Below are 15611 nucleotides of genomic sequence, written 5' to 3'. Positions count from 1 at the left end.
GTAAAATGGAAGCACTCGATGGGATCAAATCTTACTTGGAAAGTGGAGGATGAAATGAAGAAGCCCTATCCTAAAATATTCATGAAATCCAAGATTACGAGGACAAAAATAATTGTAACATCCTATTTTAGGCTTAAAGCTTTTACTTTTCTTTGGTAATTTTTTTTTTGTTAATTATTATTTTTAAAAATAAATTAAAAAAATGAGAAAATCTAGAAAAGGATAACGAAGATTATATATATATATATATATATATATATATATATATATATATATATATATATATATATATATATATATATATATATATATATATATATATATATATATATACTAGTAGGATACCCACGGAATGCCGCGGCGCCGGAATAGTTTCTTTCGGCGATTAATGTTTTTCCGTTGGCTGTTTCGGGATAAAAAAACATGGGTTAAAAATACGACATCAGGTTATTAGATTCTTTTCAACATCCGACGAATAGTTTATTTTAACAGTAGGTGAATAATATCTATTCCATGACTAATTTACTTTATAAACACGTTAGTCAGTTAACAAAAATCTCTCAGATTGTGGTCATTTTTGTTATTAACTTGAATGGATAAATACAAGCCCAATGTTTTTTTATTGAAATTTTAATAATTAGCATTATAATATATATGTATGTTGGGTGTTTTTTGGTCAATGTTACATATAAAACGTCATATTGCAAAAAAAAAACATGCATAACACACATTGTTATTGTTTCAGTTTTGCCTTTGTTTGATGTCTTTATAGAATCGACATCATATTTTTCCTAAATACAAAAATTAACAATATAATTCATTTATTTATTTATTACAAAATACAGTTTACTGATCGTGATTTGTCCTTTTGACATCTAGTTTCCATTTTTAGTTTGTTCGATAACATGTAGAAATAAGTTCGTTCTCATTTTAGTATCAAATAACTAATTATTTGTTACGTCAGCTATTAGCCAAAAAAATCATTGATACATTCGTTTAAATATTCTAGTCATCGCTAAACTCACCATGTAAACTTTTTTGTTTTTCATCTACCTCTTCTTTGCTGCAATCCAATTGAACCCAATTTTCATAGATTATTAAGTCCCCATTATTTGATTTTGTATTTTAACATGTACAATATAACTTTTTAACACGTACGATATGACTTCTAGTTTTGAATAGCTCGAATGTACTCTTATGTATTCAAAATATTTATATTAATAATACAAGGTGTCCCATGTTAACTCTTTTTATTCATATGGTGTAACATAAAATATTATCCATATTTACCAATATTATTTTCATAGAATAACAAAATGTCATTTATTTTTCAAGTTTGATTTACTTTTATAAATGACAAACAATAATCAAAATGATTAGTAGCCCACAAAATAAATTAGCCGATAAGAAATGAGTTAACATCCCCAATTCCTTCATCCTTTCGTGTGTTTATGCCATCAGCCACAAAGAATTCTGTCACACCCCAAAACCCGGAACGGCGGAAACGTTCTGGGGCGGAGGACGTCATGTATAATATCAACAACAATGTAAAGTAGTAAACAAGCAACAACATCATCCATTTCATTAATAATATAATTATTATACAAATGTGTTCTGTCGAATTTTGATAAACACTAAAGCATAAATCAAAATGAAAGATAAGTCTTGAACAAACACCATCTTCCTTTCTCCTTGCATCGGTACCTGTCTATGATGACCTGAGGATACAAGAAATTTTGAAAGCGAGTATCAGCTTTGAAGCTGGTGAGATCATAAGTATGTAGTGTCTTAATTTTGTATGTAAGAATATGTAAGTCTATGTATTGTAAGTATTGAAAGTGTATATGAACTGTAAGTGTTTGAAAAACCCTAGAATCCCTATGATTCCTATTAGTAGATGAAGGTGTCTTCTACCAAGACCTAACTGTTCTGAATGTATGTTTCCTGTAAGAGTAAGTATTTTCCCAAGTATAATTATCATTATCCAAAAATATAGTTTCTACATTATTGCGTGTCGTGTGAATGTTCACGAAGTGAATGTAATGGGAAAATGAAATAATACTATGGTGTAGTGCTGTAAGAACTATTGCCGTACGAAATTCCTTGAAGCGGATTTATATTAAGGCATTATGTGATAAATTGCACCATATTATAGACTGGTAACAACGACAATGTATAGTCGAAAATAAGGTATGACGTTTGGCACCCGCAGACCTTTCGGTCCCGCTGTAGCTAGCAGCGAGGTGTAAGATAGTCAATCCAGTATAGATCTATACGCAAACTCACGCTCTCCCTTCAAGAGACTCTGGCTACAACCCGAGGTCATGACAATAAAGGCATGCTCCCATACAGTGGATCACAATTTTATTAACGTATTAATGTAAGTGTAATGTAACGAACTGTTCTAGCTGAAATGTACGTGCACTCTACCTAGCAAGTATTGACTTATGAATAAACTGACTCATTGTATGATATTGCGTTCTAGTAATTATTCTAGTATCTTCCTAAACTACCCATATGGTAGTTTACTAGTTATCTATCTGGTAAGTATGGACATGGATGTATACCCTTGCTACCCAAGGGTATATGTTGAACTGGAAGGACCTTTTATGACTATATATGTACACATGATATATAACTAATATTTAAACGACCTTCGGACGAATACCTAATATCCCACCAGACCACATCTCAAGGCGCGAAAAGGAAATAGGGTGGATAGCCTTCCTAAGTCTTTTAAACATTTCTTATATAACTATACATATAGAGGCATGCAATTTATAACATAAAAGAATAAATAAGTTTTGTAAGACATTGGAAACATAAATATTAGTTCAAGAAAGATCGACTTGATGTCAATCTATAAAACAATTTGAAGGCATAAGTTTGATAAAACAGTTTTAAGTATAAGGAAACATTTGTTTGAAAAACAGTTGTAAATAAGTTTGATAAAACAGTTTTAAGTATAAGGAAACATTTGTTTGAAAAAAAGTTGTAAATAAGTTTGAAAGGAAATATACGGAGTAAGCTGTATAGTGTAAAAAGGAGTTTAAAACATATAAAATGTTTATAAAAAGTCATTTGTAGGAAACTGTTTGGTAAAACGGCTAATGAGTAGCCAAATCATTTGAATGCTGTATATTAATCACATGTGATTGATGTAATAAGTAATATAATCCTACTTACTAATCACATGTGATTGAAATAATAAGTAGCATGATTCTACTTGTATCCCCCCCATAAAACATTTAAAAATAGTTTAAAACATTAGTTAAGGGGTATGAACTCACCTGTAGTTGGTGATTGGAATGAACTGAACGGTATAGGATGGCTGGGTGTCAAGCGAGGACTTGTGAACACACTACGATCCTAATGAACATATAATCACACATGTACACACTCAATTAGACATAAATGACTAATTGATAATGTTTAAGACATCCTAGACATAATAAACACTTTATATAAGTGTTTCAAGCCTTAAGGATTGCATCTAAGCTATTGTGGGACAAGGTATTTGTGTTTAGGGTTTCCAAAGGACCCTATGTGAGAGTTTACTCTCTATAAACCATCACACATGGAGTTTACGGTTGTAAACTCTTGAGTTTACGGCCGTAAACTCCCAAACATGTGTGTTTGGTGTGTTTTGAAGTCCCAAATGCTTTCTAGAATTGTTCTAACTTAGTGGTTAAGTCCTCGGAAGGGTTTAGGGTCTAGAAGTACTCTAATTAGGAGTTTACGGCCTCAAGGCCATTCCCCTTGGAGTTTATGGCCGTAAACTCCCTTGGGGTGTTGTTTTTGTTGGTTTCAAGTCCTTTGCACTTGTGGTATGGGTTCTAGACTTTTATTCCAAGCATATGAAGGCATTAGGCACACCTTAGTGCCCTTTTTAGGAGTTTACGACCCAAGAACCATGTCTTGGCCGTAAACTCACTTGGTTAAGTGATTTTGATGTGGTTTGGTTCTTCATTTTTGTGGGAAACAATTCCATGAAGGGGTCTAGGGATTTAGGTGTCTTGAAGACACCCTTTTGTCCATTTCAATGGAGTTTACGGCCTAAGCTTCTCTTGGGCCGTAAACTCACTTTTGTTTGTGTCATTTGATGTGTTTAAGACCTTATGCTACTTGGGAAAATAGCCTAGATACAAGCCTTAAGTCCTAGTGTCCTCAAAACACCCTTTGGTGTTAGAATATGGAGTTTACGGCCTAAGAGAGTTCTGGGCCACAAACTCCCAATCTTGGGTGGATTTTGGCTTGCTTTCTTGTCCCTAACATGCATACATAAACATCTAAGGCCTTATCATAACACAAGTGTCGGTTTTAGCTTCGTTTCGGGAGTTTACCGCTCAAGAACACCTCGAGGTGTAAACTCCTAGATTTCATGTTTTAGCCTTCTAAAACATGTTATAGACACGTATAAAGCTTTCTAACAATACTATAAAGAGTTACTCACAATTTGGGATAAAAACCCGAAGATCCGCCAGAGAGAAAATGACTTTTCTCTAGTTGGAAATGTGAATAATGAATAAATTTGGTTCAGAAAACTATTTATAGTCCTGAAATATTTTGGCAGAAAATATTTCTATTCTCGGAATGGATTCCAATGATCTAGGGTAATGGAATTTAAAGTTTTGCACAAAACCTAGTGCAACCACTCTCCGAATATCCCTTTTTGGTGTAAAACCCTGAAACTGCCAAACTTACATTCTAAGTCTGAATTTTTACTGTAACTGTTCTACTTCTATTGGATTGAAATGGTTTGATTAGAATGGAAAATTTCAGGTTGTCACAAATTCAAACTAAAACTCCATCACCTTCTTTTCTTCTTTGTTTCTTGGCTCGCAGTTGTCGGTTAGGCTCGTTAAGAAAATGATGATATGATGCGATGAAGGACAATTTTATCATAAAAATAGTTTACACCATTGATAACACAAACATTTACGTAGTCACTAAAAATTGAAATAGGAAGGCGCTTTAGAATTGTTGACATCTGTTGGCAGTCCTCCCAATAGCTTTAAAAAGAAATTTTTAGGTTTTAAAATAACATATTCTTGCCTTCACAACCTTAGCTTTTAATGCCTTTTAAAAATTCATTTTCAGTATTTACATTTTCTGTTTTCGAGACAAACTAAACCTAATCATGTTTTTCCTGTTATGGAATTTTTTTTTTCCAGTTATATCTTCTGAAAATGTTTTTAAGACACATAAAAATGTATGATATTTCTCATTTATGTTTACTGAAAATATTGTTAAGACTCTAATTTAAACACATTTTCTACATATGCTTCTCACTTACACACGTTTCTGAAACAAATCACACAGTGCATACATAACATCATATGGAAATCTTACTTGGATATGGATATTAGATGGAAATCATGTATCCAAATAATAAAACACTTGATAACATCATCAATATCAACCCCATACCTCTTTCGAAAAGAAATATATACAACACCATACTTTCAATGGAACTTTCAAATAAACTGTAATTTCTTTTTCTAAAAAAAATAACTAAATCACTTCTACTTTCAATTAAAATTTATCAAGAATGAAAATGTTTTTCTCTCACTTTCAAAGGAAACTTCAGCTTTCAAATTTAAAGTTAAGCACGGTTTTAGAAAACTAAAAATCGCAAAAACCTTGAACCTTTTTTGAATATATCGTTTTCTGTAGAACATTTGGAAGAAAAGATAATAGTTTGAATAGATTAAGACATACAAATAAAATCCACGAACAATTGTTAAAATTCTTCCAAAATCTAAAATATTTTTTAAAAACGTGAAAGACTCTGAATGAATATCAAATAAAACTGAATAATTATTTCTTTTCTCCAACCCCAGGAGCAAGTTTTCAATTATAATGATGATACCACTTACCACAATATGAAGCTAAAAATCCCTTTATATTTGGATACCCACCGTAGTAGTAACTGTAACACCTCGTTTTCATTTTACGGTAGAATTTAATATAAACGTTTTTTTTATAAATTTCAAAATATAAATCAATTACTTTTTACCAAAGTTATCATCACGAAAATTGTAGTAGACGTCAATACGATTCTGTAGATATAAAGAACGTTTAAATCTGAGTTCATATAATGAAGTTGTGATTTTTCTAAGTTTCGCGTTTAGCCCGATATAGTTATGTGTGTCATAAAAAGTGAATTAGAGATCAGTTTCTTTTTAGTCAAAGCAACGTAAATGAGAGTTGAAGATCTCGTAAAAAAGCACCCGTAGATATAGAGAACGTCGAGAACGGAGTTCGTATGAATAAGTTATGAATTTTGTAAGAATTTTAACAATCTAAATTAGTCTAAATATGAATTTAAAATAGACTGAGAATTAAATTTTGAGACCTAAAGAAAGTTCTAGTGCTCGTCGAGACAATTCCTAGGATATAAAGAACGTAAAAAAAAGGAGCTTCTATGCGAAAGTTATGGTTCTTCAAAGATTTGCGAAAAATGCCTAGTGGGGGTGATGTGGCGGCACCAGAGTGGGCAACATGATAAAGAAAGGGTTTGAATCTTCAATCGACATGATGACGTAGCACAACGAGCGAGTGACACGTGGCTGACTGAGAAATGGACACGTTGCGATGTCGGCGGCGGTAGCCGGCAAAGGGACGTGGCCCACCAGGAAGCGAACATTTGGCAGCGTCTGACATGAGCTACGTCATGAAGGCGTGACGCGCCTAGTATTTTTTCGTCACGCGCCCCCTGCAGCCCTATAAATAGATTCGATTTCAACTCATTTCACCACCCATTTCATTCCTAACTTCCCCTTAATCCTCTAGAATTTCTTCTCTGGCCTCGATTTCAGTAATTTACGAGTTTTGTGAGCATTTTATTGAGGCTCTGAGTCATCGAGGAGTCCAATAAATAGAAGCTTTCAGGTCGAGTTCTGTCTGCAACTTTCCGACTTTTCTCTAGAAATTTTTGTAAGTTAAGTTGCGTTTACTAGGCTTTAAGTGTAACTTAGGTGTAAGTTCATTATTGTTATTATGAACCTATAAACAAGATTTATCGGTGATTCCAGTCATAATACTGATTGATCTAATTGTGTGAATAATATCTAAGCTAGCTTTAGTGATGTGTTTAAAGTGGATTTTCCAAAAAGTATAATCTGTGTACCAAACAGATCCTACCTCCAATATGGTCTTACCTAGTTGTTCCTTATCAGCTAGAACTTGAAGAATTCTTAGTGAAAGATATACATTTTATTACCATATTTTCATAGAGTTTAACAAGTTATAGTATTGTAGGTTAATACTTGTTAGACACATTACCCACAGTGGGATCGTCAAAGGGATAACTGATAATCATCTAAGTAATTGTGTAACATTCTGTTTATTAAATAAATAAATGGATAAAATTAATATGTGAATAGTAGCCCTAAATTCGGAATAATTTAGCAAGGCGTTGGTTTTGGGGGTTAGATGATGTAATTTGGATTTTAGGGCTTAAAAGTGTAATTTCAGGACTAGTTTGTAAAGAGATTTGAATGTTAAGGGCGGTTTGGTAAATTACAGATTTAATTTGAAAAGTTTTGAAAAGTCAGGGTATGTTTGGTAAATAAAGGACTAAAGTTGAAAAGGTTTTGTGGAGGAGGGACTGAACTTGTAAAATGGAGCATGAGTTTGGATGAAGGCACGAGACTTGAACACGGTGGTCTTTCCCTCCCGTCTTAAGGATCGCCCCTTCCAAAACCCTAATCCTAACACATGTTTCACCAGCTGCCACTATGTGAAACGTTCTCAGCCACCGCCGCACAGCCGAGTCCGGCTGCCACCTTTCCACTAGTTTCCTCGCCACTGAAGCGCCACTGCCACAGCCCGCTGCCGGTGACGTTGTGAGTAGCACAGAGAGAACCACCGAAGCCAGAGATGGAATTGTAAACGCCGATGCGTGGTTCGTGACCGGAGTGTTGTCGCCGCTGTACCGCTTTCGTGAAGACGAAGCCATCACTGGACGCCACGACTGTCGTTCCCAGCAACGTCGGTTGCTCATGTTGCCGTCAACGAAGACCGAGTAGGAGCCCTTTTCTGCTGCTGATGTTGCTGTCATTCGCGGTCTCAGCCCTCCTTCTCCATTTCTTCGGTGTTACGCCACAGTCATGACCGCTGCCGCCCGTATGACTCATTCCTATTGCTCCGATCAACATCCACCACCCTGAGGGAGGCTGCAGTGTGCATTTCAGCTTCTGTGTCGCAAGTATGTGCGTATATTCTGGTGTTGTTCGTTGTGTGGGTGTATCTCAGCCAGAAAATCAAAAAAAGCCATCACCACCGCCGTTAGGCATTGGTTGCCACCTCCTGGCACCGCCAACCACCGCATTAGGTGGTTGTATGTATATGTGTGTGTGTGTGTGTGTTTTGGTGCGGGATTGTTCATGTAGGGTTAGTGCATGTATTTTTGGCAAAGTCGCCACCACCACCGCCGTAAGGTGGAGGTTGCCACCGTAGACCATTGTCGACCACTACTGCCCGAGGTGGCAGTTGGTGGTGCTCGACCTAGTAAAACCCTAATTAATCTAAAAACCTAATTTGGAACCTTTTTGGCACGTGATTTTGTTGGAATCCCTAATTAGGGTTTAGAAAACCCTAATATCATGAAACCCCAATTTTGGAATTGATTAGGACCCGCACTGAAACTATTTACTAGATTTAAAATATTAACTTAATGCAATATTATAATTAAAGGATTAAGTCCTTAATGCGTTAAGTTGGAACAGTTAACCCTAACCGTCATTTTATGTGAAAACCCTAATTATGTTTGGGCTTCAAGTCGGGCCTTCTTTTGGGCTTTGGTGATTGGGTTATTGATGGCCCGTCTGAGAACAAGTGTATGGACTAGGATATTTGGATAGGCTTTAGGGTAAGGCCCATGTAAGGGGTTTGGGCTAATTAGGAAAATTAGGCCAAATTGGGCCTTGGTTGATTATTTGACTTTTGGGCTTTCAGAGTATGAGTTTGGGCATTGGTATTTGACCAAGCTAGGTTAGGGGTAGAATGGTCCTTTTACCCTAAGTGGGGATTTATGGTTATGCATTGAAACCCAAATAGCTAATTGGGTTTTGTTTTGATGTTGACAGTTCGGGGATCTGTCAGCTAACAACCAGAGATTTATTCGCAGGACTTCAGCAGTGTGAGGTGAGTTTCCTCCTCTATGAACGGGTCAAAGGCACCATTTCCGACCCGTGTATATATGTTTTTATGTTCCGAACTAAGGTCTGATGTCAAGCGGTGGCCGATGAATGTTTATATGCTTTCTGGATTACGGTTCGATGTTGGGTGATGCTCGAGGAATGTTTGTAAGGTTAATGTCTTCTTGATTCTTGCATGTGTCTGTATTGGTATGTGTTGCAGACTACGGTCCGATGCAGGGAGGTGCCCGATGTAGTTTTATATGTTTTCCGTATTTCGATCTGATATCGGGCAATGCTCACAAAGATGACTAGGTTAATGTTCACTTATGGAAGTACAATGGATTAATGTTTATATGTTTTCCGGATTCTTGCATGTGTCTGTATTATGGTTGATTTATGGAAGTGCAATGGATTAATGTTTCATTGGTTATCGATTCCTAAGATGACTAGGTTAATGTTCACTAATCTAATCCTTTAGCATCATTCATACAGTGATCAGGCGAATAAACTAACAAGTTTACTAGTGTTCAGTTCAAGTTAAATTAGACTTATAATGAATTGATTAATTGGGTTTATTAGACCAATTCAATATATGATTGCTCGTCATATATTAGCTCCTACAATTACTTTCCCACTTTTCTATTTAACCCTAGGTTTTTGTAACAGCTCGGAATTTTAGGTATTTCTTTAAATTATTTTTGGGGCACATTCAGGAGGGGACTCGGCGAGTTGGTGCATGACTCGCCGAGTAGGACCATGGTCTTGGTCACAGATACGCGACTGGACTCGACGAGTCCAATAGGGACTCGGCGAGTCGACGCTGTTCATCTGAAACCCTAGCCGTTTTGATTCTGAATCGTATATAATGCCTTTAGGGCCGTCATGTCTCGTCTTTTGGCCGATTGAAGATACCTTAGGAGTCTGTGGGCATCTGGAACAAAAGGTGAGGATTAGTGGAAGCTTGAAGAGGTTGTAGACAAGGAGAGGCAAGGTGGTGATCAAAGGAGGTTCAAGGGGTCGAGTCCTGAAGGTTGGGGACACAGGGTACACGTTTCCAGGTAATCTTCGGATCATATTTGTAGTTTTTACGTTGTATGCGAATTTAGGGTTTAGGAAACCCATTTAAGGAATTGATAGATTATAGTGTTGTTACAAGTGTTTAAACCCCTGTAATAGTATATGTGAAAGTCCAGGAAGCCCCATATCTATATACTACGGAATCATGCGAGATACAGGAGGCAGCGAATTGACTGCATGGCGAGGACTCGCCGAGTCTAATGATCAGACTCGGCGAGTAGCTTGAAGATTTACTAGGACTCGCCGAGTTGTTCTTCAGACTCGGCGAGTAGCTTGAAGACCTGCTGGAACTCGTCGAGTCGTTCTTTAGACTCGGCGAGTGGAGTCGGGGTGTCTAGACTCGCCGAGTTGCCCTTTGCACTCGACGAGTCCGGTCAAGTTGACCGTTGACCTGTATGTAATTTAGTAGGGTCAGTTGTTTTGTTTGATAAGATCATCAATAAAGGTATGTGGTATTATAGGGAACCTGCAGATTAGCGGATCGAGTGCGAGTAGCTCGAAGGGTTTATAGCTTGCATACTACGAGGTGAGTCTTCTCACTATACTTCACCCGTAAGGGTTTGACTGTGTGACCGGAAGGTTGTATGTGTTATATTTATGCTATGTCTAGGGAGGTAGATGCTTGGTATGTGATGTATGCTTATATGTGATGTATGCTTATACGGGCCGGAAGGCGTGAATTATGTGATAGAAAGAATGGTATGATGTATGACTTATGTGTTATGTGTGATATGCTATATGTGTTATGTTTATACTGTTAATGGGCCGGAAGGCAAAATACTATGGGCCGGAAGGCAATGTAATACGGGCCGAAAGGCGATATGTTATGAGCCGGAAGGCGATTATGTTACGGGCCGGAAGGCAATGTTATGTGGACCGAAAGGTCCGGGCCGGAAGGCGTATGTGGGTAAGTCGTATACTGGGGAACTCACTAAGCATTTATGCTTACTAGTTGTGTTTATGTTTTTCAGGTACTAGCGATGACCGTGGGAGGCGCCGGCGTGACACGTACACACTGCCATCGATGAAGATCTTGAGGATTTATTATTTATACGTTTGCAATAAACTTGGAATAAACTCTTTTGTCGAATAGTGATGTTTTATTTTAAATGAAAAATTTATTTGAAAATTTGAGTTGTTACAATTGGTATCAGAGCCTTGGTTTGAGGGATTCGGGTGTACTTTCGGGTGCAACTGAACTCAGACCGGGGATTTGAGGAAAAACCTTTTTAAAATAATAAGGACACAACGTTTTATAAATGGTAAGGCGGTAAAACAAGGATGGAGCAGTGTGTACGATCAGCCAGCGCCCGAACGGTAAAGATCCCCAGAATACCTTACAATGTTATATTATGCACTGAATTATGAATTGTTATGCATGCTAGAAGACTAGGTATACATGATAGGACTAGAATGGCCTGTTTTGTGATGCCTTGTCTAGGGAGATTGCTTATATGGGATGTTTGGCAGCATACAAGTAGATAGTGCATACTAGAGGTAGAGTACTCATTATTCAGGATTTGGGGAGGAAGACTTAGGACGAATACTGATACGGTGTGGTCGGTAGTATTGGGCCCGTACTACCGAAGACACCGGATCAGTGGAAGACCTAAGTAAGAATCCCTGGAAATTGGAGACTGAGTAGGGCGCGTATCGAGTACCATTGTACTTGGTGGAGTCTCTGATGATTTTATGTTGTATTTCAGAGACATCATGGTCATCACACGCAATGGGGCGAGTTCGAGCGGTGCGAGTGACGAGGAGATTTGTCAGATTATTCAGGAAGAGGTAGCTGCGGCGGTCCGGGCTGAGATCCCGGAGATGTTTGGGTCTATTAAGACCACGCTGATGGAGGAGTTTGAGGAGCGGTACGCCGCACTTACTGAAGCTGCAGTTGCTGCCGCTACCGCAGCTGTGGCTGCTGCTAGGCCGCAAGGGGGTGATTCATTACTATTCAGGGAATTCAGCAACACGAAACCCCCTGAGTTTGATGGGACGCAGGATCCGATTGCAGCTATGAGGTGGATCGCCGACGTCGAGGGGTGCTTCTATACTTGCTCATGCCCGGAGCACTTGAGGGTACGGTTCGCCTTGAACCAGCTCCGTCTGGGAGCGAAGGATTGGTGGAAGTTCGTGACGGCGAACTTCACTCAGGCAGAGATTTCAACGGTGACATGGGAGAGGTTTACGGAGATGTTCAGGGACGAGTACGTTCCCCCGGTGGAGAGGGAGTGATTGATTCAGGAGTTCCTGACCCTTAAGCAGGGTATTGATTCCGTGGCAGTGATCACACAGAAGTTTCATGAGAGGGCAATGTTCTGCCCCGAGCTGGTATCTACGGAACAGTCGCGGATGAGCCGGTATTTGGGTGTTTTGAAGAGGGAGATCCGGGAGTTTGTGTCAAACTCCACCTATCGTACATTCACTGAGCTTCAGGCGAACGCCAGGAAGTGCGAGATCGAGTTGGAGACTCAAGCGAGGGAGGAGGCTGAGTCTCGACAGGTGGATCGACGGCCGGCTCAGTCTCAGCCGGCAGCCAAGTGGACTAAGTTCGTTGATTCGAGGATGGGAGGTCCGAAGGGTCGCACTTGCACGAAGTGCGGCAAGAGTCACGAGGGGGTGTGTCGAGCTGGTGGTTGCTACAAGTGTGGCAAGGAGGGACATATTGCCAGGGATTGCCCTAAGGGGTTTATGGTTTGCTTTCACTGCAACCAGACAGGCCATCGGAAGGCCGAGTGTCCGCAACTTCGTCAGGGAGCTACACCTACTACCCGGACTACTGAGACCCGACCGGCGAAGGTCGAGGCCCCGAGGGCTCGCGGGAGAGCCTTTCAGCTGACTGCGGAGGAGGTCCGCGCTGCGCCCGATGTTGTGGCAGGTATGTTATCATTCGCGTATTTACTTAAAGGTCGAAATGCTATGCTTATGTTAATGTATGTGTAGGTACATTCCTTGTGAACTCTATGCCTGCTCTAGTGTTATTTGATTCGGGTGCGAGTAGATCGTTTGTATCGTTAGCTTTTAGTCAGAACATCGGCATTAGTCGTGAGCCGTTAAGTCGGCCTTTGAGCGTTTCTATTGCGGCTGAGAGGGTGATTTGTGCTACGGAGGTTCTTCAGGGATGTGTGCTAGAGATTTTCGGAGTTGCGTTTCCGATTGACCTCATTCCTATTGCGATGGGGGATGTCCGTGTCATTGTAGGCATGGACTGGTTGAGCCGATTCAACGCTGTTATCGACTGCGAGCGTCAGTTGGTGACTATACGAGACCCTAGTGGGGGAGTTCTTACGGTATACGGCGAGGGTACCCGTTCGGGATCAGCTTTTTGTTCGGCCGCTAGGGCGAGGCAATGCCTACAGCGGGGATGTAACGGTTTTGTGGCGTATGTGATGGATACGCGGGAGAATTCCGAGAGACCGAAGACACTGAAGGAGGTTCCAGTGGTGCGCGAGTTTCCAGATGTTTTTCCTGAGGATTTGCCGGGAGTACCTCCTGCGAGGCAAGTGGAGTTTGGTATCGATCTAGTTCCAGGGGCTGCGCCTATTGCAAAGGTGCCTTATCGTCTTGCACCTCCAGAGATGCAAGAATTGTCCTCGTAACTTCAAGAGTTGTTGGGGAAGGGATTTATTCGGCCGAGTAGCTCGCCGTGGGGAGCACCGATTCTGTTCGTCAAGAAGAAGGATGGTTCACACCGGATGTGTATCGATTACCGGGAGCTGAACAAGGTGACAGTCAAGAACCGCTATCCGTTACCGAGGATCGATGATCTATTCGATCAGTTGCAAGGGGCATCTTGGTTTTCCAAGATTGATTTGAGATCAGGGTACCATCAGGTAAGAGTGCGGGATGAGGACGTCCAGAAGACAGCCTTTAGGACGCGGTATGGGCATTACGAGTTCGTGGTGATGCCTTTTGGGCTCACCAATGCCCCAGCAGTGTTCATGGATCTCATGAACAGGGTATGCAGGCCGATGCTGGATCGGTCTGTGATTGTATTCATCGACGACATTCTGGTGTATTCGCGGTCTAGGGAGCAGCATGAGGGACATTTGAGGGAGGTCCTTGAGGTACTGAGGTCGGAGAAGCTATATGCAAAATTCTCCAAATGTGACTTCTGGTTACGGGAAGTTCAATTTCTGGGGCACGTTGTAAATCAGGCAGGGATATTGGTCGATCCGGCCAAGGTGGAAGCGGTGATGAGTTGGGAGGCACCGAAGTCACCTTCGGAGATCAGGAGTTTCCTGGGGTTGGCGGGGTACTATCGAAGGTTCATTAGGGACTTCTCCAAGATCGCGGTGCCGCTTACCAAATTGACCCGAAAGGGTGTTACATTTTCATGGGGACCCGAGCAGCAGACTTCCTTCGAGACACTTCGTCAGAGACTGTGCGAAGCACCAGTATTAGCTCTCCCGGAGGGGATGGAGGACTTTGTCGTATATTGCGACGCATCGATTTCAGGACTGGGTGCAGTGTTGATGCAGAGGGGCCATGTGATAGCCTATGCATCGAGGCAGCTGAAGCCTCACGAAGCGAGATATCCCACGCATGACTTAGAGTTGGGGGCAGTAGTGTTCGCCCTCAAAATTTGGCGTCACTACCTGTACGGGGTTCGTTATACCATATACACGGACCATAAGAGTTTGAAGTATTTGATGGATCAACCCAACCTAAACATGCGTCAGAGGAGATGGTTAGACGTGGTTAAGGATTATGACTGTGAGATCCTATATCACCCAGGCAAGGCTAATGTGGTAGCCGATGCATTGAGTCGTAGGGCGGAGAGCACTCCATTGTGGGACGTATGTTTGAGATTGACGGTGATGACTCCGGTATTAGATGCTATTCGTGGGGCACAGGCCGAGGTTGTGAAGTCTGGGATGCGGAAACAGGAGCGGGTCGTCGGATTGATTTCAGAGTTCGTTATGGATGGACGGAGACTTCTGACATTTCAGGGTCGGATCTGGGTACCATTCGTGGGCGGTACGCGTGTTACCTTGATGGAGGAGGCACACAGATCGAAATTCTCGATCCATCCCGGTGCTACGAAAATGTATTTGGATTTGAGAAAGGAGTACTGGTGGCCTTGCATAAAGAGAGACGTTGCCTGGTTCGTTGAGAGGTGTTTGACCTGCCGTAGGGTTAAGGCCGAGCATCAGAGACCGCACGGTAAGTTGCAACCCTTGGAGATTCCTGAGTGGAAGTGGGAACAGATCACGATGGATTTCATCACCAAATTGCCGAAAACTGCCAGGGGAGTCGATGCGATTTGGGTGATAGTGGATAGGCTAACAAAGAGTGCACACTTCCTTGCCATTAGCGAAAGTTCATCAGCAGAGAAGTTGGCAGAGTTATACGTGAGAGAGATAGTATCTCGGCATGGAGTGCCGA

The sequence above is a fragment of the Lactuca saligna genome, chromosome 8 (genome assembly GCF_052625555.1).
Source record: "Lactuca saligna cultivar CGN05327 chromosome 8, ASM5262555v1, whole genome shotgun sequence".
Taxonomy (NCBI): Eukaryota; Viridiplantae; Streptophyta; class Magnoliopsida; order Asterales; family Asteraceae; genus Lactuca; species Lactuca saligna.
Note: the sequence above shows the minus strand (reverse complement) of the source record.